At 34.8% G+C, this 24773-nt stretch overlaps 1 long non-coding RNA gene across 1 annotated transcript in view; it reads left to right on the forward strand.

The window, feature by feature from the left end:
• The window catches only part of LOC119864943, a 43901-nt gene extending 33861 nt beyond the window's left edge, over positions 1 to 10040 (forward strand). Inside the window, exon 3 of the long non-coding RNA XR_005368393.1 lies at positions 9985 to 10040. This is a non-coding gene — a long non-coding RNA (uncharacterized LOC119864943). The remainder of the gene's footprint in view (positions 1 to 9984) is intronic.
• Positions 10041 to 24773: the final 14733 nt, after the last annotated feature.

The raw sequence follows: 24773 nt of genomic DNA on the forward strand, positions 1-24773 counted from the left end.
TCCCACCAGCAGTGTATGAGGGTTCCCCTTTCTCCGAATCCTCACCAACATCTGCTGTTTCTTGAGTTGTTTATTTTAGCCATTCTGGCCAGTATGAGGTAGTATCTCATTGTAGGTTTGATTTGTACTTCCCTGATGCTGAATAATGCTGAGTATTTTTTCATGTGTCTGTTAGCCATTTAGATGTCTTCTTTGAAGAAACATCTGTTTATGTTTTCTGCCCTTTATTTGACTGGACCTTTTGTTTCTTTGGGTGCTAAGTTTGATACGTTCTTTAATAGATTTTGGATAAGAGCCAATCTGATGTCATTTGTGAATATCTTCACCCATTCTGTAGGTTGCCTTTTAATTATTGTTGATTGTTTATTATTATTGTTGATGAAGTCCCAATACTTCATTTTTGGTTTTGTTTGCCTCACCTTTGAAGATGTGTCTAGCAATTACTTGCTGTGGCCAAGGTCAAAAAGGTTGCTGCTTATATTTTCTAGGATTCTGATGGATTCTTTTCTCACATTTAGGTCATTCATTCATTTTGAATTTATTTTTGTATATGGCATAAAAAAAAGTGGTCTAGTTTCATTCTTCTGCATATAGCTGCCCAATTTTCCCAACACTTGTTGGAGAGACTGGCTTTTTTCCATTGGATATTCTTTCCTGCTTTGTCAAAGATTAATTGACCATAGAGTTGAAGGTCTCTTTCTAGGTTCTCTATTCTGCTCCATTGTTCTATGTGTCTGTTTTTGCACTAGTGCCATAGTGTCTTGATGATCACAGCTTTGTAATACACACTAAAGTCTGGATTTGTGCCTCCAGCTTTGGTTTTCTTTTTCAACATTACTTTGGCTATTTGCGGTATTTTTACAAATTTTAGAATTGTTTGCTCCAGTTCTGTGAAAAATGCTGGTGGTATTTTGATAGGGATTGCATTGAGTGTATAGGTTGCTTTGGGTAGCATAGACATTTTAACAATATTTGCTCTTCCAATCTATGATCATGGAACATTTTTCCTTTTTTTTTTTTTTTTTTTTTTGTCTTCCTCAATTTCTTTCATAAGTATTCTATAGTTTTCCGAGTACAGGTCTTTTACCTTCTTGGTTAGATTTAGTCCTAGGTAGCCTATGGTTTTTGGTGCAATTGTAAATAGGATCAATTTCTTGAGTTCTCTTTCCGCTGCTTTATTATTAGTGTATAGAAATGCAACAGACTTCTGAGCATTAATTTTATATCCTGCAACTTTGATGAATTCCTGTATCAGTTATAGCAATTTTTTGGTGGAATTTTTCCAGTTTTCTACATAGAGTGTTGTGTCATCCATGAAGAGTGAAGGTTGGCTTCTTTTTTGCTGGTTTAGATGCCTTTTATTTTTTTTGTTGTTGTTGTTGTCTGATTGCTGAGGCTAGGACTTCCATTACTGTGTTAAACAACAGTGGTGAGAATGGGCATCCTTGTCCTGTTCCTGACCTTAGGAAAACAGCTCTCAATTTTTCCATTTGAGGATGATATTTCCTGTGGGTCTTTTGTATATGGCCTTTATAATGCTGAGGTATGTTCTTTCTATTCCTACACTATGAAGAGTTTTTATCAAGAATAGATGCTGTTGGGGCACCTGGGTGGCTCAGTGATTGAGCATCTGCCTTTGGCTCAGGTCATGATCCTAGGGTCCTGGGATTGAGTCCCACATCAGGCTCCCTCCAGGTCATAATCCCAGGGTCCTGGGATTCAGTCCCACATCAGGGTCCCCACAGCTTGCTTCTCCCTCTGCCTATGTCTCTGCCTCTCTTTGTCTCTTATTGATAAATAAAATATTTTTTTAAAAGAAAAGAATGGAGGCTGTCTTTTGTCAAGTGCTTTTTCTGTATCTACTGAGAGGATCATATGGGTCTTTCCTTTCTTTATTAATGTGATGTGTCACATTAATTGATTTGCAGATGTTGAACTAAACTTGCAGGCCAGGAATAAATTCCACTTGGCTGTGGTGAATAATCCTTTTGATGTTCTGTTGGATTTTTTTGGCTAGTATCTTGTTGAGAAATTTTGCATCCATGTTCATCAGGGATATATAATTCTCCTTTTTAGTGGGGTCTTTGTCTAGTTTTGGGGATCAAGGTAATTCTGGACTCCAATAATGAATTTGTAAGTTTTTCCTTCCATTTCTATTTTTTGGAACCATTTCAGAAGAAAAGGCATTAATTCTTCAAATGTTTGGTGGAATTCTATTGGGAATCCTTCTGGCCCTTGACACTTGGGAGATTTTTGATTGCTGATTCAATTTCTTTGCTAGTTACAGATCTGTTCAGCTTTTCTATTCTCCCTATTTCAGTTTTGGTGGTTTCTATGTTTCTAGGAATTTATCCATTTCTTTCAGATTGCCTAATTTGTTGGTATAGCTCATATTATTCTCTTCAATAATTCATATTATTCTCTTATAATTGTGTTTCTTCAGTGTTGGTTGTGATTTCTCCTCTTTCATTCATGATTTTATTTATTTGAGTCCTTTCTCTTTTCTTTTTGATAAGTCTGGCTAAAGGTTTATCAATCTTGCTAATTCTTTCAAAGAATCATCTACTTTTGCTCATCTGTTCTCCTGTTTGTTTATTTCTGTATCATTGATTTCTGCTATAATCTTTTTATTTCTCTTCTCCCAGTGGATTTAGGCTTTATTTGCTGTTCTTGTTCCAGCTCCTTTAGGTGTAAGGTAGGTTGTGTATTTAAGACTTATCTTGCTTCTTGAGGAAAACCTGTACTGCCATATACTTCCCTCTTAGAACTGCCGCATCTCAAAGGTTTTGAACTGTTGTGTTTTCATTTGCTTCCATGAATTTTTAAGTTCTTTAATGTCCTAGTTGACTCTTTCATTCCTTAATAGGATATTCTTTAGCCTCCATGTATTTGTGGTCCTTTTAAATTTTTTCTTGTGGTTGACTTTAAGTTCTGATTTGTGACCTATATGTGATCTATCCTGGAGAATGTTCCATGTGTACTTGAGAAGAATGTGTGTTATGTTGCTGTGGGATGAAATATTCTAAATATATCTATTAAGTCTATCTGGTACAGTGTGTCATTCAAAGCCTTTGTTTCCTTGTTGATCTTCTTCTTAGATGATCTACCCATTGCTGTGAATGGGGTGTTAAATTTCCCTACTATGTTATTATGTTATGCATATAATATATATTATAATATATATTATTATATATAATATATATAATATATACTAACATTATTATGTTATTGTCAATTAGTTTCTTTAAATTTATTATTAATTGATTTATATATTTGCATCAAGTTAGGGGCATAATATTTACAACTGTTAGATATTTTTGCTGGATAGACCCTTTTTTATGATATAGTGTCCTTCATCTCTTACTACAATCTTTGATTTAAAATCCACTTATATTGTCTGATATAAGTATGGCTACTTCAGTTTTCTTTTGGTGTCCATTAGCATGATAAATGGTTATCCATCTCCTCAGTTTCAATCTGGAGGTGTCTTTCTGTCTAAAATGAGTCTCTTGTAAGTAGCATATGGATGGGGGTTGTTTTTTTTTTTTATTCATTCTGATAACCTATGTCTTTTGATTGGACCATTTAGTCCATTTACATGCAGAGTAATTATTGAAAGATATGAATTTAGTGCCATTATATTACCTATAAAGTCGCTGTTTCTCTTGATTGTCACTGTTCCTTTCTGGTCTTTGGTACCTTTACTCTCTCTTTCCACACAAAGGGTCCCCTTTAATAATTCTTGCAGATCTGTTTTAGTGTTTATGAATTCCTTTAATTTTTGTTTGTCTTGGAAACTCCATCTCTCTTTCTATTCTCAATGATAGCCTTGCTGGATAAAATATTCTTGGCTGCATATTTTTTTTCCCATTTAGCATGTTGACTATATCATATTAGTCTTTTCTGGCCTGCCAGGTCTCTCTGGCCAGGTCTGCTGCCCCTCCTAAAGTCTACCAACCACAGCCACAACTGATAATGTCAAATATTTTGAAAAGAAGTATAGCTAAAAATAACTATATTTTTATGAATACATTTATAACAGCAAATTTTGAAGATTTTATTTGAGAGAGAATGAATGGGAGAGGGGCAAAAAGAGAGGGAGAAGTAGATTTCCCACTGAGCAGGGAGCCCAATTCTGGGCTCCATTCCAGGACCTGGGAATAATGATCTGAGCCCAAACCAGATGCTTGACTGAGACACCCAGTTGCCCCATAACAACAAATTTTAAAAATCTAGTTTCAGGATGCCTGAGTGGCTCAGTGGTTGAGCACCTGCCTTTGGCTCAGGGTGTGATCCCAGGGTCCTGGGATCAAGTCCCACATCGGGTTCTACACAGGGAACCTGCTTGTCCCTCTGCCTATGTCTCTGCCTCTCTCTCTCTGTGTCTCTCATGAATAAATAAATAATTTTTTTTAAAAATCTAGTTTCATATCAATATTGTGTAAAACAAATTTTGGCTCAATGTATGAATAAATCTTAAATTAATGAGAATTCATTAGAGCAATAATGAATCCACATGACTATATTTTATATTTGGGCTACTTCAAATTTAATTTTAATTAGTTTGCTTCAAAAAATTTTATTACTATTTTCTAAAATCATTAGAGATTAAAAAATACTGGTAAGCCATACCTCATGTAAACAATATTTTTTAGCTCATAAGATGTTTATTCTCTTCATAACAATGTGAGGAATATAAGGATTTTTAACTTCAGTTTGTCTTCAAGGAAACTAAATTTAAAGAAGTTTTTCTACTTTAGTAAAGGTTATCCAGATACCAAGATAGAGCCAAATCTTTTGGGTTTCCAAGTTATATGATCAAAGTTACTTCATATGTATCTAAAAGTTGTTTTTTTTTTTTTTAATTTTGTTTTACATTAAAAAGATCAGTAGGAAAGAGACTCTGAAAAGAATTTTCTGAAAAATCTATATTTTACAAACTGATGTTTCTTTCCCCTTTTCTTTCTTTCTTCCTATCTCAAAAACAAAACAAAACAATCTTCCTAAATCAATGAAAATTAATCTTTGTGGAAACCATGTTACTTTGTCCTTAATATTAATGGGCTTATTTGTTAGCCCCTTTTTCTTAAAACTACCCAGTGCAGCTAGAAAATCAGAATTTTATTGATGACTCCCTTTACATTAAAATATTAAAGTGAAAAGTAATGTATAAAAATGATATCATGTTTCACCAAACCAAGTGCGTGTTTTTCTATAAATTATCTCATTTGGTTATTGAGAATCTTCCTAAGAACTCTTCAAAATGTAGATGCAAATCTGGTCCACAATCATGAGAACAGATAAGTAAAGCACAGAGCCAGGTCTTACTTAAAACTGAAGCACACTCCATTGAAAAGCTACAGTGCATACAATGTCATCAGGTTTTACCACCAGCATTCCTGTGGTCAGTGAATGAAAATCAGAGGAGAGTATTCCTGCCTAGTCAACTAGTAAATTCCATTTCACCAACTGCCCATGAAATGTTTCTGAAATGTAAAAGAATATGTATTTTTTATAGTTTTTTTTTTAAGATTTTATTTATTTATTCATGAAAGACACACAAAGAGAGAGAGAGAGAGAAGCAGAGACACGGGCAGAGGGAGAAGCAGGCTCCATGCAGGGAGCCCGATGTGGGACTCGATCCTGGGTCTCCAGGATCATGCCCTGGGCCGAAGGCAGGCGTTAAACCGCTGAGCCACCCATATAGTTTAATAGACAAATGGATACTTACTCCCTGTGGTAGGCCAATTTTGAAATCATCAGTTTAAGAACTCTTTAGATAGTGTGTTGTCATTTTTTTGTGTTTGTTTCTAGAAGAACAGAAGTTTAATTTCTGAGTAATATTATTATTAATACTTCTTGAATTCAGGGCATGTTATTTTATCAGAATAGCACAGATAATTTTATATTTTTCAATATCGTGGACTGATAAAGGGGTGTTCTTTTGGTACCTTAATTTCCTTATCTCTTAAATTAGAAGTGGACTTCAGAATGTCTAAAATCTTTTTAGTTCAAATATTTATTGACTTTCATTCTGTTTACTTTTTGAAATCAGTATTTGGTAGATTCATATTATCTTTATTTTCATTCCCTCCATGATTATCAGAAAACCTATAGTTGTGTTTTTCAAGGACAGTTATATGGCAATTTGTAAAATGAAAAATGATTGTATTTTTAAAATATTATAGGCATACAAGTTAAGGAAAAGTAAACCAAGTAGATTCTAATTTCAACTGATAGTTAAGGGGCACCTGTGTGGCTCAGTTGGTTAAGTGTCTGACTCTTGATTTTGTCCAAATCATGATCTTAGGGTTGTGAAACTGAACCCACATTGGACTCCATGCTCAGCATGGAATATGCTTGTCCTTCTCCCTGGACTCCTCCCCTGACTTGTGTGTGCAGGCTTTCTCTCTCTCTCAAATAAATAAATAAATAAATAATATCTTTAAGAAAAAGATATTTAGTACCTTGATATCCTTTACATACATGAAGGTATATAATTAATTTGTGCTTATAAGGTAATTAAAGAATGTTATGTTGTTCCCTCTCTTCATAAAAAAAGTATATATAGCAAGTTTTATTTACTCCAACTCCATTTGTCCTCTGCTCTTGCTGATGTTACCAATAATTCCTCCATGTTGTCAAATACATTTCTTATTCTAGGTCTTATTTAACTTCTTAGCAAAGTTTAATTTATTTGATAAATTTGACCAATTTTTTTGTATTAAAGTAGTCTTTAATTCAATTTCATGATATCATGTTCTTTGTATCTGTTTTTCCTATCTTCATTATATTTTCTTCCACTTCTTTTTTCCTTGTGATTTCTTTTTTATACAACCTCAGGTCTTTATATTGTGCTTTTACCCCCTTCATGCTATACAGTTATTTTGCCTAGCTCATGGAGTCCCATGCCATTAGAATCCATTTATATGCTGACCTTTCCCAAAAATATATCACTAGTTCTGGTTTCACTTTTGAGTTTTGGGATGCAAAAGCAACAATCTGTTATATATATATATAAATTTGGATGTTTCAAAAATTCAGTCCTAACATGACCAAAATTAATTCTGTCTGGGTAGGGGAGGAAAAAAAAATGTACCTTTCTAGATTCTTTTGGCTTTTCTACTAATTAAATTGATCCAAGACAGATAAACATGAGGAAAAACAAATGTATTCACTTATCTGAGAAGCACAAAGACAGGCACTTGAAGCTTATATGCCATTTTGATCAAAGAAAGGGGTAGGTATCTGAGACTTCAAAGGGGAGGGAGATAATTCACAGGAAGATGAGAAGATTAAATGTTTGGTAAACAAATATTTGCCATGCCATACAGAGACAATGGGACACAGACAGGAATTTCAACAGGCCCTGCTGAGATCCTCCTAGTTTATCACACCTGGCACACACCCTTTATAGTTATCTCTGATGATAGCTCTCTTGCTGGAAGAGACACTATTTAAATTCTTTCAGGCAGTGAAGGGAGAGGCAAAAGGCTCCTCCTAAATATTTTGGACTCAGATTGTCTTTAGCTCAAAACAATCCATACATCCAAGTGGCATACTCTGCGCTGGCCTACCCTGAGGCCTATCACCTGCAAACAAATCTATTCCTCTTCTAGTCTTCAATACATAACAATAAATAACTGCTTCTCAGTAAATAATAACCACCATCTCCCAGTTGCTCACAGAAGAAAGTAGAACAACCATCATCTATAGTCGAATGCCAATCCTGTCAATTTTGGCTCAAATATAATATCTCAAATTTAGCCATTTATTTCTACACTCACTCCACCATCCTTTCTTAGTCATTTTGCCTTACCTTCTAGAATAATTCTCTTTTATTCTTTCTCCTAATGAATCTAATCTGTTAACAGCAGCCAAAATAATTGTAAAATATAAAACACATGATATTATTTCTCTAATTAAACCTTTTCACTGGCTTTAAATTGCAATCACAATAAAATTAAAAATCTTTGACCTGGCCCCTATGATGTCCTTCTAGCTGTATTTCCACTCTCTTGTTATCTCACCCATTCTTTCCTATCTAGCCACTTTGGCTCTCAATCAGGGTCTGGACAATTCTTTTAGACCTTTATAATTTCATCTCTCTTTGCTGGAAGCATACCTCTCCATTACTTGACTCTCTACTCTGTGCTCCAAATTCTTTTGCAGAACTAATTCATACTCATTAATGAGGTTTTCGCTTACCAAGTCAATTTTTCAAGGAAAACTTTCTATGATTTTCTAATCTAAATAACTACCCCCCTCTTCTTTTTTTTTCTTTTTTTTTCTTTTTTTTTTTTTTTTTTTTGGTAATCTCAGAGAACCTTGACTTCATAGACAATATTAATTTCTAAGTATGACATTTTTATGTCTATTTGCTTTCTCCTCTCACTGGATAATAGTGAACTACCTTTTCTTTCTTTCTTTCTTTCTTTCTTTCTTTCTTTCTTTCTTTCTTTCTTTCTTTCTTTCTTTCTTTCTTTCTTTCTTTTCTTTTTTTTCCTTCCTTCCTTCCTTCCTTCCTTCCTTCCTTCCTTCCTTCCTTCCTTCCTTCCTTCCTTCCTTCCTTCCCTCCCTCCCCCCACAATTTATTACTAAGATTTAGTATGGTAAATAATACCTAATAGATGATAATTTTGATATGACATCCTCCCTAAATGTAATTTTCCTCTAGTACCCAAAATAATGTTTATGTTTATTTGCATAGTGTTTATTCTCTTCTGGATCATCTTTTTACCTCCTGTTCCCCAGTCCATCTTACCTCACCAGAAGGTGATTATCATTTCTTCAAAGTACTTCAAATCAGTTTAATGACCCTTTTATTGTGGGATATGCAATGCCTGTGAAATCTCATTTTCAAGTTTCATTACTTTATAATTTATTTTTCTAACTTAATTTTCCCTACACTTATCTATAATAAGTTCAAACATGTATCCTCAAATGTCTTCTAAAATTTCTTCCTAGAATTTTTACAAACTTGCATCCCTATGGTTTTCTACTTTATCTAGTAATTATTCCTTATTTTAAAATAATTTCTACTTAATAAGTTTAATAATGGCTATGATAGCACAAAAATAACTGTTAAAAATTTCGTGATAGTTTTACATTTCAATGACTCCTTACATTGTAAATAAAGAGAATGCCTCTCATAAGACTGCATGAGGTCCAAACGCAGCTTTTGTAAGCCTGTGGGGGAGGAAAAATAATTTTCCTTCAATCCTTCTAGGTTCTTGGTTGAGACATCACCTTGTAATAAAAGATTAACAGGAGAAAAACATATAGAAGACTAATAACATGCATACCTCTTATATAAATTGGAGATATTCAGGAAAACAGTAATCTCCTGAAATGGCCTAAGCCACCCTCCTAAACAATATCTTTAGCTAAAGACAAAAGATGTTGGGGGGGAAGAAAAAGCTGGTTATGGTGGCTTAACAGTAAAGGCACAGCCAATAAGGGTAAGGTTGTTATCTAGATTTAAGTCCTTGCCTTCTCCATTGCTAAGGAGTTTTGAGAGATTTAGGGTCATCCTGCTCTTCCTGGGAGAGAGGATACCCTTACAAATGGTGATTTCCTGATATAGGTAAATGTCTCTCACAAAAGGATTAACTTTGACTTGGCTTTCAGAGCTTCTCCAAAGGACTGCTACTTAAAAATAATCATCTTAAGTAATCCTTAAGTAATATGCCAAAAAAAGCATATTTTGGGGGAACAAATTCTGCTCCGCTTGTCCCTTTGTCAGGAAGAGAGAACAAAATTGATTATAGGATCTTAACTTCACTATACCTGAGTGGGAGCTTATTGCGAATGAAAATTTATATAAGAAGTTGACTATTGGAGATAAACACTGGACTTGATTTTCTTTCCTACAGCAAGAAAAAAAGAAACTTATTTGGGATAAGAACAGAGCATTTAATTAACCTCATTAAATGCTAGATATGTATCAGGTCTTTTTCTTGATACAATATTATTTCCTTTCAGGAAGGCATCAGAAATGCTGATTACAAAGCCACCATGTATTATGGGCAAAAGAACTGTAAGTGAATTACTTGTTTTATATCACATAACACAATTCATTTAGTCAGTTTGTATTTGGTGACTTTGTCAATAGTTACTTAAAAGTAGCTAATTCATAATCATTGAAGGCAGATTTCTTAAACTTTTCTCCTTTTCACAGACAGTTTTGTATAACGTAGAGTCACTAGTAAGATCAATTTGGAAAAACTAAGTAGGAAGAAAGAAAAAATACAATTACTTTAGGGAGGCAGAAAAAGAAATAATTAGGCTTGAGTATAATTATACTTTTTTGTTATCAGAGTCTGTACACATTTTCTCTTTCACTTATTATTTGTACAGTGTTGTTTTTTTAACCAAAATCAATCATATTTTTAAAATAGGCACCATAAGGTGATGTAGGAAACGTTGGGGTTTGGAGCCAACAGCCAAAAAAAGAATTCCTGAAACACCTTTGGTACAAGAAAGTGGTTTTATTAAAGCACAGGGACAGGACCTGTGGGCAAAAAGAGCTGCACTGGGGTTGGGATGGGTGATGATTATATAATTTCAAGTTGGGAGGGGGTTAGGGACAGTGCAAACCTCCCAGGTATTTTGGATACAAGGTTTCCAGGATTCTGAGGGGGTTATCCTTTGTTAGGAAGACATCATTTATTACTGCTTAGAAAAAACTCAGTCATGAGACTCTTCAGATATGTATCAGTGGGCCAGGATGGTTGCCAACATGTATATGGGGGGGGGGGGGGTTTGAGATAAAGCAAGTTTCCAAAGGAATTTTTATATGTTTAAGTAACTTAAAGGATCCTGGGGGGTTGGTTAAGACTGTCTTTTGCCCTTAGCAAAGCATTAACATCAGGCAGTTGAGCTCCCAAAGGAAGGTCACTCTGCCTATTTCAAGGACTTGTCAATGAACTCTAAGTAGTAAGGAAATTTAATTTTTTTCTTCTTGGCTTTGTTTTCCATATCACAAGGGACCCAAACACACATGAGTCATGTGGTTACAGAATTTTCTAAGTGGTGCTATTATTTATTTTTGCTCACTTGACTTAAAAACTCATAATAAATTTAACCTAATTGCCTATACAGAGAATTCCTGACTTAATGATGTTTCCACTTATAACTTTTTGTTTTTTTCAATGGTGTGAAAGCAATTCACATTAAATAGAAACTGTACTTTGAATTTTGAACTTTGATCTTTTTCTGGGCTAGCAATATATGGTACAATGCTGTTTCATTTTTTAAAAAAGATGTGATTTATTTGTTTTGAGAAAGAGAGAGAGAGAGAGAGTGAGTGAGAAAGTTTGAGCAGGGGAAGGAGCAGAGGGAAAGAATCTCAAGCAGACTCCAAGCTAAGCAGAAAGCCTGATATGGGGTCTATCTCAAGACCCTGAGATCATGACCTGAGCTGAAATCAAGTCAGATGCTTAAATGTGTAAGCTGCCCAAGGTGCTGAATAGTCTCTTATGACGCTGGGCAGGGGCAGCTACAGTTCCCAGTCAGCCACATGATCATGAGGGTGAACAACCAATACACTTACAGCCATTCTTATAGCTAAATCAAATGAAAGTTTGTCCACCTGATGCATAGCAAGCCAATAAAAACTGGCAGTGAGCTTTTGCAGTGAAGAAAGACAGGCTATTTATTGGTGTGGCTTCACCCATGAGAATAAATGACTAATGCTCTAAAGTCCTAACTTCCCTGCTGGCTTGCAAGTGAAGATTTTTAAGGGCAGAAATGGGGGCCAGTTTCTCCTGAGGAGGAAGATTCTGTTGACTGGAGGCCCAGGAGGTCTTGCTGATATGGAAGAGCTTGGTTCTTGTCTCACACAGTTGAAGAATGAATCTTGCAGACAAAGGAGAGTGAATAAAGGGATAGAAGTTTATTAAGCAAAGATACAGAGAAAGCTGCAGAAGTGCAGGGGGCTCCTGACAGGGTTGCCACTGAGAGCTCGTAGTGGCAGTCTTTTATTGAGAACTGACTGGGAAGCTTATGGCCTTGAGATTCTTGTACTGTCTTGGTTTGAGTTAGGACTGGTGATAACATCTTTAATGGCTTACTTCTTCTTTGGGGTCTGGTTATTCTTGGTCACAGATGACTGTCATAAAAAAACACCCTCCGCACCCACACCTAGGGCAGGGTGGTCTGGCTTGCTCCCTTATCTCTAATTTCCTTACATATCAGCATTTTTGGGATTTCTGTGAGCCTGATTCCATGGCCCCCTACCTAGCCTTGCCCAGGCCTGTTTGTCCCTAACTCAGTGCCAGCAGGGGCTCTGTTCTTGCCTCATCTGGTCCCCTGGAGGTCCTTTCCACCTCAAAAGACTTGGAAATTGAAAGTCCATGGACCTTCCTTTATTCCTTATGTTAGAGATTTCATTTGTTACATCTCATGATTATATCTTTAGGGTAGTGCTGATTAACTACTTGTAAGCTGGTGGGGTTGCATTCCTATAGGTACCTTGGCTAGTCCAGGCATGCCCTGGGGCATTATGACCTCTAGTGTGCATTCTTTCACCTGAAATGACAACATGGATGCCTGCTTCATTATTTGTCCATACAACCAACCATTCTGTTTTTCACTATCAGTATGATATGTAATACATTACATGAAGTATTCAACATTTTATTATAAATAGGCTTGTGTTAGATAATTTTGTCAACTCTTTGCTAATAATGTAAGTGTTCTGAACACATTGAAGTTAAGCTATGCTAAGCTATGACACTTGGTAGGTTAGGTGTATTAAGTGCATTTTCAACTTAGGATATTTTCAACTTATGTTGGGTTTATTGACTGTAACCCCATTTGAAGTCAAAGATCTATATGAAATACTTGTGATGTTTATAGCAGCACATATATAATGGAGTATTACTCAGCCATAAAAAAGAATGAGATCTTGCCACTTTCAACTATGTGGATGGAGCTAGAGAGTATTATGTTAAGCAAAATAAGTCAGAGAAAGATAGATATCATATGATTTCACTCAAATGTGGAATTTAAGAGACAAAAAACAAGCAAAGGGAAAAAGAGAGAGGCAAACCAAGAAACAGCCCCTTAACTATATAGAACAAACTAATGACTACCAGGTGGGAGGTAGGTAGAGGAATGGGCTAAATTAGTGATGGGTATTAAGAAGTGTGCTTGTTGTGATGCGTACACCAGGGTGTAATCAAGCTGTATGCTTGATTCAGTTTGGAGAATGTCAATATTGCCAAATATGTTAATCTGTGAGAGTGTCGATGTCTTTCTAAGGGTTGAAGACAGGCAACCTCTAGATAGGCCACCTTTGTGTAATTGATGTGGGAAACAAAGACAGTAGAAAAATTATTAAATTTCCTTACTATTTAGAGCCCATTGACAAGCCCTTAAAACAGGCAGAGTGACCTTCCTCTAGGAACTCAGCTGCCTCAATAATAATACTTTGCTAAGGGCAAAAGGCAACCTTAGACCTGACCCCCAGGATCCTGTAGGTCTACTTTAACATGTAAAAATTCCTTTGGACACTTCCTTTATCTTTAACCCCTAAGACACATATTGGAAGTCATCCTCTAAGCATATGACCCACCAATATACATCTGAAGAGTCTCATGACTGTGCTTTTACTGAATGGTAATAAATTACCTTTTCCTAACAATAGCTAGCTCCCTCAGGATCTTGGAAACCTCATTTCCAAAATACCTGGGAAGCTTACACTATCCCTAGGCCCCTCCTAACTTGAAAATATAAAATGAGCCATTCCTCACGACCTCAGTGCATGGGCCTTGTCCCACTCACTGCTTTAATAAAATCACGTTTTTGCACTGAAGATGTCTCAAGAATTTTGGCCATCAGATCTGAAACCTAACAGCTTTCCTACATCAATAATTACTATTTTGAGTTAAACGGCATCAAAACACAGCAGATTCAGAAAAAGCTCTTTACCTCCCCCTCAACTATCTAAAAAGAATTTAGATGGAGGAACTGCTCCAGAAGGAGAGCTTTCACCTTAGCTAACTACATTATCATATAAACTAGACATGGTAGACAGGGTGGAACTAAGCAAGACTTGTTGGACCAAAGTCCTCTATGTCTCATGTTTCTGAGTGGCCCTGTAAACATTTACTTACCAAACATTTAATCTTTTTTTATTTTCCTGTGTATTATAGTCCTTGATTTTTAAGTCCCAGACCTCTACGCCCTTTTCTTCAGTTAGGATGGCATATATACCTAATTTTGCCTGTCTGGAATTTCCATGTGTGAATGCGCTCCCCATGTATATACTATTAAATTTTATTTGCTTCTGTTAATCTCAGGTCAATTTTATTCTTAGTCCAGTTAGAAGGACTTTGTAGGGGACAGGATATTCTTGTTCTGTGACAACATCAAATACTTTAGACTTTTGATCCTATATCCTTAGTTTTCTTTGCTTTTCAATGCTGATCTCTTTTTTCTGGCCACAGTGACAGTCTTCTTTTTGGAACCAAGGGCAAAACAGCTGAAATCCCCTTGAACATGAAGCATTAACTTGCTACTTGGATTTTAGGCTGAAAATGAATCACTCATACTACTGAATCACTGTTTTGTTTGTATCTTCTTACTGGAAGCAAAACTCAGGCATTAATTGTTCAGTTGTTTCTTATTCAGTATAATGAAGGCAACAGATATATATCTTGTCTAAGTTTTCTTTTACTTTATAAAAATCTGTGCTTCAGAAACATGACCAAGCCTTTAACAATTCTTAATTAGTAGTCGAGAAATAACATCTGTTCTAGTTTAACATTTTTTGCTTATATTTTCTATGAAATGACATCTATTTATAAGATGCATATCTATGTGTGTGAATGATATATAGCTAATTAAACTTCATAGACAAGCCCTTTAATGTCATAGAACAATAAAAGAATTAAACTATCTTAAAAATAAAGTCACAGTGGTTGAAATATCATTTAAATTAAATATTTCTAAGGAAATACTGATTATTTAGAAGTTAAATCTAATACATAACCACTGTCTTACCAGAATAACTTTTTTTGTGCCCTATGCCAAAAAACCTCACCAAAACCAAAACCAAATCAAAACAAAACAAACAAAAAACAAACAAACAAACAAACAAACAAACAAAAAACAGTGTGGTGGTTTATCCTCAAAGAGCAAAAAATCTTAAAATGAAGAAATAGACCAAAGTTCACTTTTATGTAATTATATTTTTTCCTTAGTGAATCAAAGAGTATATTAATTTTGATGAAAATTCAATGAATAATTGATATTTTACATATCCTACTTTTGAAAAAGGAAATTATCTTAGAAGGAAGTAGAGTTTCAATATTATCTGGTATGGGAAGAGGTAATTGTTTTTTGATGTTTACTTCCTTGTAACCCTAATTTTATTAGGAAATACATGTTCAATATAGACATTACAGGTGTCATCGTGTGGGATTTAGAACACTTAGAAACATATGTAACTAAAATAATAAATGAATATAATCCATTTATTTAAGAAAATTATATTTAAGTTTTATGATATGAAATAAACTTACTTGATATACTGATTATATAACATAATTTCACTAATATACTTTGCATTATTTTTTAACTGCTGTAGTATACCTGATAATTGAATTCCAATACAAAAACATAAAAAGTGTAATGGAAGCAGTGGAGACACATGTTTGGAATGAAAATAATTATGAAGAGTATATTTTGACTATTTATTTATTTACTTATTGACAAAGTTTTATAAGGTAAGTATATTTTTACCAATAAAAGGGAGAAAAGAAAGAGTCAAATAGTATGAAAATATGTGGATGCAATAGTTAATTTTCTGTGTCAACGTGACTAGAACACAGGACATGCAGATATTTAATTATATATTATTTCTGGATGTGTTTGTAAGGGTATTTCTGGATGAGATTAGCATTTGAATCAGTAGCCTGAATAAAATAGACTGCCCTCCCCAATGTGAATGGGCATCATTCAGTCCACTGAAGGCATGAGTAGAATAACAACAAAGCAGAGGAAATGAGAATTTGCTCCTTGACTGTTGGGATGGGACATCAGTCTTTTCCTGCCCTTGGACTGTGACTTTATCATCAGGTCCCTTGCATCTCAGTTCTCCAAATATGAACTGAAATTTTTACTATTGGCTTTCCTGCCAGATTCTCAGGCCTTCTGACTTGGATTGGAACTACACCACCAACTTTCCTGAGTCTCCAGCTTGCAGTAAGCAGATTGTAGGATTTATCTTCCATAATTGTGTGGACCCATTTGTTGTAATAAATCTCTTTAGATAGATGAATGGATAAGAGATATAAAGGTATATATGTTATTGGTTCTATTTCTCTGGTGAATCAATCCCTAACTAATAGAATGGGTAAAATTAAAGTATAACTATTACCACTCATACATATTATACTCTCACATAAACAGCCATTTACCCAAAGAAATATATAGGAAGATATATAAATAGGAGAAAGTATTTTCACACAAAGTCATTGATTTAGTGAACAATGTGATGCAATTATTTGTGGCTTCTCTGAGGATTTTGTCTGAAAGGAACGAAGGAAGGAAGGAAGGAAAGAAGGAAGGAAGGAAGGAAGGAAGGAAGGAAGGAAGGAAGGAAGGAAGGAAGGAAGGAAGGAAGGAAAGGAAAGGCTTATTGTAAAAGAAGGAAATAGCAAATAGATACTCATAAACTAATTTCATTTGGAAAAAATATAGTTCTTATGTTTTTACCTAAGGAAATTGTTTTTTCAATTGTCCAAATGCTTAAAAATTCCAAAGAACTCATGATAAAATTAATCACAAAAATGAAAACTGTTAAAATGTCACTTTGGCAAGAAAAGAACTTTTCTGTATGGTTCAAGGTGTACCATGATGATGTGAACCACAATTTTGCCATTAAAAGATTCATGTTGTCACAGTGGCCACATTCAAACAAATGGACAGAGAGTTGTAGATTGTAATATTCATGGTGATTTAGGAATAGAAAACATTCTTAACTCTTTATAATTTGGCAGGTAAACTTTTAGAATGCTGAGCTGGTAAATGCAAATATATTTTACATATCTCATTTCTTCTTGTAATAGAAGGAAAAATAATGTAGCATTAATAAGATGTTAAAGATAAATCAAGAGACAGAAAGATAAAACTCTCTATTGTGAATATCTAATTACCAGACATATTAATCTAGGGAAAAATTTTTCAGCATAGAGGTTTTAAATTTAGGCATTGAACTGTTGGAAATTTCTATATAATGCAAATATTTTTAAAGATTATAACTACTTTCCCATAAAAATATAATTTTCAAAGTGTAAAAAATGAAGTTATTTGCTTATGTGGCAGAAAGCTAACTAGAGCAATGTTATTATATGAACATTTTTCTTAAAAAAAAAAAGATTTTATTCATGAGAGACACACAGAGAGAGGCAGAGACACAGTCAGAGGGAGAAGCAGACTCCATGCAGGGAGCTTGATGTGGGACTGGATCCTAGAACCCCAGGATCACGCCCTGAGCCAAAGGCAGATGCGTAACTGCTGAGCCACCCAGACATCCCTATATGAATATTTTCTAGCAACATTACTTTTCTTTTGGTTAAGAGTGAAGTATACAATATCAATAAAGTGATTTAAGTTAATTTTAGGTAACATTTTCCTTCAGTAATATATTATTATGTTTACAGTATCAACTGAGACAGTTAAGTTAAAATCACAGTTTGATATGTTCCCTCTTTAGGTCTAATGCATTTTTCTTAAAAATGTACCATTTGTGCTCGCTTCAGCAGCACATATACTAAAAATGTACCATTTATTAGAATCAAGTTAGAATGAGTATTTTGATCATTTTGTTGCAAGATCTGATGATGTTCTTTCAGCTGTGTGTCAATGAAACTTAAGAAAAAAATAACCCTATAAAATTGAGCTTGCTGTGATCCTTTCCCTGATTTTAATAATATTCACCACCCTAAGAGAGTATTCCAGACACTGCTTTACAACATCTGTGAGTGTACTCTCTACTACTAAGAGAGAACAGGTCTGTGTAGACTTTAATAAAAAATTATTACTTTCATACTGAAAATGACTTTTCTGATAATTTATAGGATGGTAATCATTCACTGTATCCTCACTAGTGGTGAATCTATTAACCATTGTATAGAGATCAGTTAATAAATCAATGAGGCTGAAATCTGCAGGAAACCCCGTGGTGCTGTCTTTATTCATAAACAGGCTTTGCAAAATGCTATGGGGATGAATGTGAAGCAGGCCTGACTTAGCAAGCGCTGCTGCAGTAACAGGAGGAGATGGCCTCTGCTCTACTTGATGGGCCTTGCTGTTTTTCCATGCCCAGGCAATGGTTAAGTCTGTGGAAATTCTTAGTAAAATCTTTGGATTTTACAAAAGCTAGCTTAATAATCCAAATATTATCCTTTTATGGAAGCACAGGTCTGAGAAGCAAGATAAAGGCACATTCCAAATTATTTCTATTATTTCCAAACTTCTTGCAGAAGAAATAATACCCTTCTTCCTTTACTGGAGAGTTAAAAGCCATCCTCAAGCAGAGTCCCATCTTTTTATTTCTCTATGTCCTTTATAATTATTGTCATGTTTATATTTTCACCACTCACCAGTGCTTTTATATTATTACTGACCCCTCACTATTATTGTTACACTGCCATTAGACGTTTGTGAAGGTTCTTTTCTGTTTCCCTCAAGAGCCAGGTTCCTGAAAGCAAAGGGAAAAGAGACATGGATATTCTCTGCTGGTTTTTGAAAAGGCCCCAGAAAGGACTTTAGAATTAGCAGGTGATCCAGCTCCCAGCATCTGGCACTTTTTATTTGGATGTGGGACAGGACATAGGTCCCTAATTTTAGAGTGAGAGGATATTGATGAAAGTCAAGGCTCAAGAAGAGACCCTTTGCTAATGGACTAAGTTGGGCAAAGTTATTGAATTATTGAAGGGATGTGAAATCAGTGACCAAAGAATTATAGTCATTGCTGCATTTCTCAAAGTTTTTGCAGAAGCATTTCTAATGACATAGGATAATAAACCAGAGACATCTAGTGGACTGTTTGGTGCCCCATGGGCCCCTTTCCTAAAATTTCATGAAAACTTCACATTCAACTCTATAAACATCACTATTTTATCATTAAAAAATAGTACTTTATATTACTTATCATGTGAGATTCTTTTATTTCTCTTTTCCTAAATGGCAAAAATAAATATTTATTAAAAATCTGAGTTAGATGAAGAAACACTCCTTGTCTGGGCAATTTCATTTGTGAAAAAAATATTTAGACATATATAAATATGTAGATATAAAATATAAATATGAACTCAAGTTTTTCAGTTCAATGAGCTATGGCATAATTATTACGGAAAGTTACTCTCGGGGCACCTGGGTGGCTCAGTTGGTTAAGCATCTACCTTCAACTCAAGTCGTGATCCCAGGTTCCTGGGATTGAGCACTAGGTCGGACTCCCTGCTCAGTAGGGAATTCCTGTAGAGAAGCTCTGGGATGATGTTTTCAAAGAGATGGCGCCATCCAATGTTAAAAATTTCAAGAAATGAATCTTATTATTGGGAAATTTAATTAATTGTGTTTTATGTCAGTGAAACTTTCACTGACTCACTCCTCAATCTTTTTTACTAGACTAGACATGCTCAGTGGAGAAAGAGAAGTCATACATTTTTTTTAACCACTAATACTACAATTTTTGTTACATGCAGTGAAAGGTAAAAACGACTTTATATTACCAAAGATCATGTTTCTTTTTCAAACTCAAACTTAATTTCTATTATATGGCTATTGTCAAGTACATCATAACAATTCACAATTAGCTCATCGTCATTGAATGTAAATGCTCAGCCTGAAAAATATCTCCTAAGTGATCCAAATTTGTGAGCAACTTGTTAAGTAAACAATGAATCCTTTCACCTTATCCTCATGTTTACCCTTTGCGAGGACATCATTATTTTTCTCTTCGAAGGAAAGCAGCAAATAAATTTTGGTTAATGCATTCTACATGCCAAGTAAGGATTTATTTCTGCATGTAAAGAAAGCTTATAAGTCACTTCAAATTCCATTATAAATATGGCCCAAAAGTGTTTAAGTTATTATCTTAATTTACCACTTTGCCACCCAACTAAAAGATATTGAGAAAACAAGGATGAAATAATTTTAAATTGAGGACTCTCTCTCTCAGTTAAAGGTGTCTTCTTGCTGAGTGCAGGATGCAGAATGGGCACCCTGTGAACTCCCATTCTTGTAGTTTACCTGTTATGGTTTTGATCCCATATAAATCTATATCTCTATTTTTTCCAAGTTGAAAGTACATATAAATATCTGAAAAGTTCTTTATAAATAATTTTACAATTAAATCTATCTTTATAGGTGTGTGTGTGTGTGTGTGTGTGTGAGTGAAACAAAACAATCAAATGACCAAAATGCTATGTGCTCATTCAAACAAGTCCAAGGTAATATTTTGGTTGATTTCAGGCTTTCAACCAATTATTCAAAATATTCTTCAAGAATTAAAATAAGGATATGTTTTTTCTATCTTGACTTCTGTTTTGACTAAAAATAGATTGGTTTAGATCTTCATTGCAGTACTTCATACAACTTCCTATTACACAAGCTTATCCATCTAATATGAGTTTAAAACTCATCTTGTAAGAGCCTTCAACTATTTTTTTTTTTTTTTTTTTTGCTTGTCACAGGTAGGATAGGAACTTCGTGTTACTAAGTCAGATGTAGGATAAATAGAAACTTACTTTTCCTAAACTATAATTTCTATTTTTAGCCTTATTTCATCAGAGTCTCAAAATTTGTAATACAAATTGTTTTCTTGGTCTTTCCTTTCCTTTTCTAGGTACTGTGCCAAGGTTCTGTGCGTCTTATGTAGTCCCAAAACACTGAGGGTATGATGGACATCTAGTTCTAACTGTGTTCTGTTCACACCGACTTCTATTAAGTCGCTCATTGTCTTGCTTATTTCTCAGTGGTCATTCTATACAGATTCCTACTACATTGATCCTGGTTCTCATCTGGTCCATTAAGTTGAGCAAACCTCTTTTCTTCTGTAGTGTATACTCAGGCCAAGAGAAATAATTTTGTTGTTGCTCCCACAACGTTGTACTTGGGGAACTTTTTGAGCCTAATTAAGCCTCAATCTGTCTGGAAATTCCATGAAACGGTTTTTATTTTTGGCCTCATTTTGTGTTGCATGCATATTATTCTACTGTTGCTGTGCACCCTGGGAGCTGAAGAGATCTGTTACACTTTCTAAGGCTCTAGCTGCATAAACACATGGTTCTGTCATCTTTCCCTGAAGACTCACTACCTTGCTAAGGTGTTAGTGGGAGATAAGATACAATTATACTCTGGTCTCAGTTGCCTCAAACATGTACAGAATGAATGGATTATGTAAAAATAACAAAATTTAATACAAAATAAACTAGACTGACTATTTACCTGGATCTATATTCATTCTTCCTTTTCCTCTTTTAATAGGGAGATGTTTTTCCTTCTTCCAGTTGCAGGATTCTCCTTTTTCCTGGGCTTTGAACTCCATCTTTTACTTTCTGAGGCACTTGTTTCCACATGGATCCGATTCCTGTTTACTGACTCATTCTGATGGCAATGATGATGATATCATGTATCAGGGCAAAGTCAGGAAGAGAGAGAGCTCATGACAGGTAGTTTAATAAAGAGAACATGACAAAAATGATGAAAGACATAACAAATCAAATGGGTGATAGTAAAGCATCCAGAAGTTGACAAAAGCTGAATTCTACTATCACCCCGATAGTTGGAATTACAGTGGGGCAAAGTGGTGCTACCAGAGTGCAGACAGGGTTTGCTGAGATCTGACATGGAGCCGAGAGAGAAAAATAATTATAACTATCTTGACTTCTTTTCTCTCCTGCAGTCTTCTGCTAGGGCATCTAGAATCTTGAAACTAATTGGAAGCCAATAGATAAAGGAAAAGCCCAGGAAAAAAAAGGAGGCAGACATCTGTGGTGTAAAGCAGTACAAGACCACACAAGGGAATCGATCTGAAAGTAAATAAACCGATCACAGTTCCAACTGCCAAGAAATAAGAGCACATGTCAACTTTATCAATCTTTGATGTCAGCAAATAATATTATCCCCATTTTATAGGAACGACAAAATAATGTCATGTTAAAGCAATGAAGAATGGGTTGTTTAGGGACAAGAGAAGTCTGGAGAGAATTAATATTCTTCAAGAATTCTAGTCTGCTTTAGACTGATGAACTTGTTAAAATCAACACAAATTCCTTCAGTAAATAAAACATGAAAATGACCAAGTGCCTCCCATTAGAAAACTTCTTAATTTCTAATTCTTCCTCAAATTACTTCTTCATCTCTCTCATCTCTTTCATAAGCAAACTTCTTAAAAGATTTTTATGAACTGGTTGTCTGCTACTCTGATGTTGTCACTCACTCTGTCTTCTGCAATGTCTTCTAATTCTCCCACGCCATTGAAACAGTCCTTTGCAAGGATCACGGATTATCTCTTATGACATGCAGTGAGTAATTTCCATTCCTTTTTATTTGACCTTTTCCTCTTTTTCTTAAAAAAAGTATTTGCATAAAAGACACCACTTTTTTTTTTTTACATTTCCAGGCATTAATTTGAAGAAAGCAGAAAGAAGAAGGCTACATCCATAACTTCTAATGAATTTTATGAAGATATCACACATTTTTATTTATATCCCCTTGGCTAGGACTAAGTCCTACTGAACTTAAAGGAAGGCTAGGAAATAAAACCTTTTAGCTGGATGGAAATATGCTTATCAAAAAAATGGAGTTCTAAAAAAATGGAGTTCTTAAAAAAAGATTGAATGAATATTTTGAAATTCCTAGCCATTTTGTCAAAGAGGTTATGTTCCATGTTTTCAATGGTCACAATAAAATATTAATTAAATCTCTTAGTATTTAGCTTAGTGGAGTTGAGAACGTAGTGTGAAGACATGGTAAATTATCTCAGAATGTTGGATAACAAAGGTACTAAGGGAATATAGTAGTTATAGGATTTACTTATTGTGTGCTTGTTTGAGAAATTTGATTATAATTTGAATGTGAAATATGTCCAGTTTTATGTTTTTCTTTCCCTAGAAATATCCAGGTGCTTAATTACAGGCAGCAAAATGATGTAGTTTGAAGTTCAATAAGAGGTTTCCTAGAGTGAAAATGGAGGGGAAAGGGGCAAAATGAGTTGAGAGTGTTTGCCAATGAGTGATTGTAGTGGCATGCTGCGTAACCAAGATAAAACAAAACAAAACAAAAACAAAAACAACTGGGAGAGGGCTAATAAAAAGACAGTTATAGCAAAAGGGCCGGAGAGGGATTAGGAATTTTAATGTCTGAAACCCATATATCACATCTGGTTGATTTCTATTGAAATGAAAGCTGAATGTGGGAATGGATGTCTATGGTAGTATAGAGATGAGACTTCAAGGATCAAAAAGGTCGGGGTGTGGCCAGCTCATCTATGTCATTGCTGAAGTAGCTGAGAGATGTTCTTCAACAAATAATAAGGAACAGCTCTGTAGATGGTTTCAAGATACAAGAGGGTGGCAAAGAAAGATAATACATGCTTTAGATAGCATTAATTCCTTCAAAAGAAGGTGAGGGCATTAAGTAGGAAGGACATTTATCTTACTTCTTGGTCATGAGATTTGAGGACAGAAAAAGAAAAAAAGAAAAGACTTAAGAACAATCCAGAGAAAGGACTTCTACAAGGAAGAGCCAAGTTTTAGTGATGGTCAGCCAGTCATGAAAACATTCAGAGAAAAGATGGCAGCTATAGGGGAGTTTGGTGATCACATACTAGAAGGTTGAAATGCATGAAGGAAAGTAGCAGACAATTGGGTAGGTATAAGGTATAAGTAGTATGGGAACTGGTGATTACTGGCATAATGAGGGTAAGCCAAACATCTTTTTCTAGGCCTTTGTGCTTTTCCAGTGATTCACATAAACTCTATGAAGTCAAAGACCCATCGATATTGCTAACAATTATATTCCCAGGAACTAGCATACTATCTGGCTGTGTATACCTGGAGCTTCCAGTGCCAAAGTTTGCAGGGGCCAGGATGAGAATATCAACAATTGAAGTGAACTAGGTTTTGCCTTTTTTGTTACAGAGATTGTTTGCATATTTAATTGTGAAAATAGCCTTATTTCTAACTGTAAATATATTTCTCCTTTTTCTTAAAATGTGATATGATTGGTCTAGCTTTTGCTTTTCAAGTCTTTATAGAGGGACTGATACAAAAATATATATCTCTATGAATAACAATAGTGGCAGGGCTCTGATAAAAGAGAAGTGAGAGGTAGGGTTTCATTGGGGAATGGTCAGAATGGTAGTGAAGTTTACGTACCCTGCCTAAAGGAGACAGCACTTTCTCTCCCAGCTGATTATCTAGCCCGCATAAATGCTAGTCCTAGCTTCTCAAGACAAGAAGACAGAAATCTAGATCTGTATATAAAATGCCCTAATTTTTAAATGTTGGTTCAACTTTTTAAAAGATAGTGCAGGCTGATGCCACTTGCCCATATTTGAACTCATATCCTCAGTCTACACTTCCATGTATTTAGCAGTATATGTTTAAAAAAAGAGAGAATGAATGAAGAAGATATTTTTCTTTATGTGAAATATTTGGTTATTTTTAAAGGAAAGTCTTCTCAAATAAAGCAATTTAATATTGCAAACTTTTATTTTATAATTTCCTTATTCAGAAGTTGCCTTCTTTTCCCCA

Source organism: Canis lupus, chromosome 13 (assembly GCF_011100685.1).
Source record: "Canis lupus familiaris isolate Mischka breed German Shepherd chromosome 13, alternate assembly UU_Cfam_GSD_1.0, whole genome shotgun sequence".
NCBI classification, from domain to species: domain Eukaryota; kingdom Metazoa; phylum Chordata; class Mammalia; order Carnivora; family Canidae; genus Canis; species Canis lupus.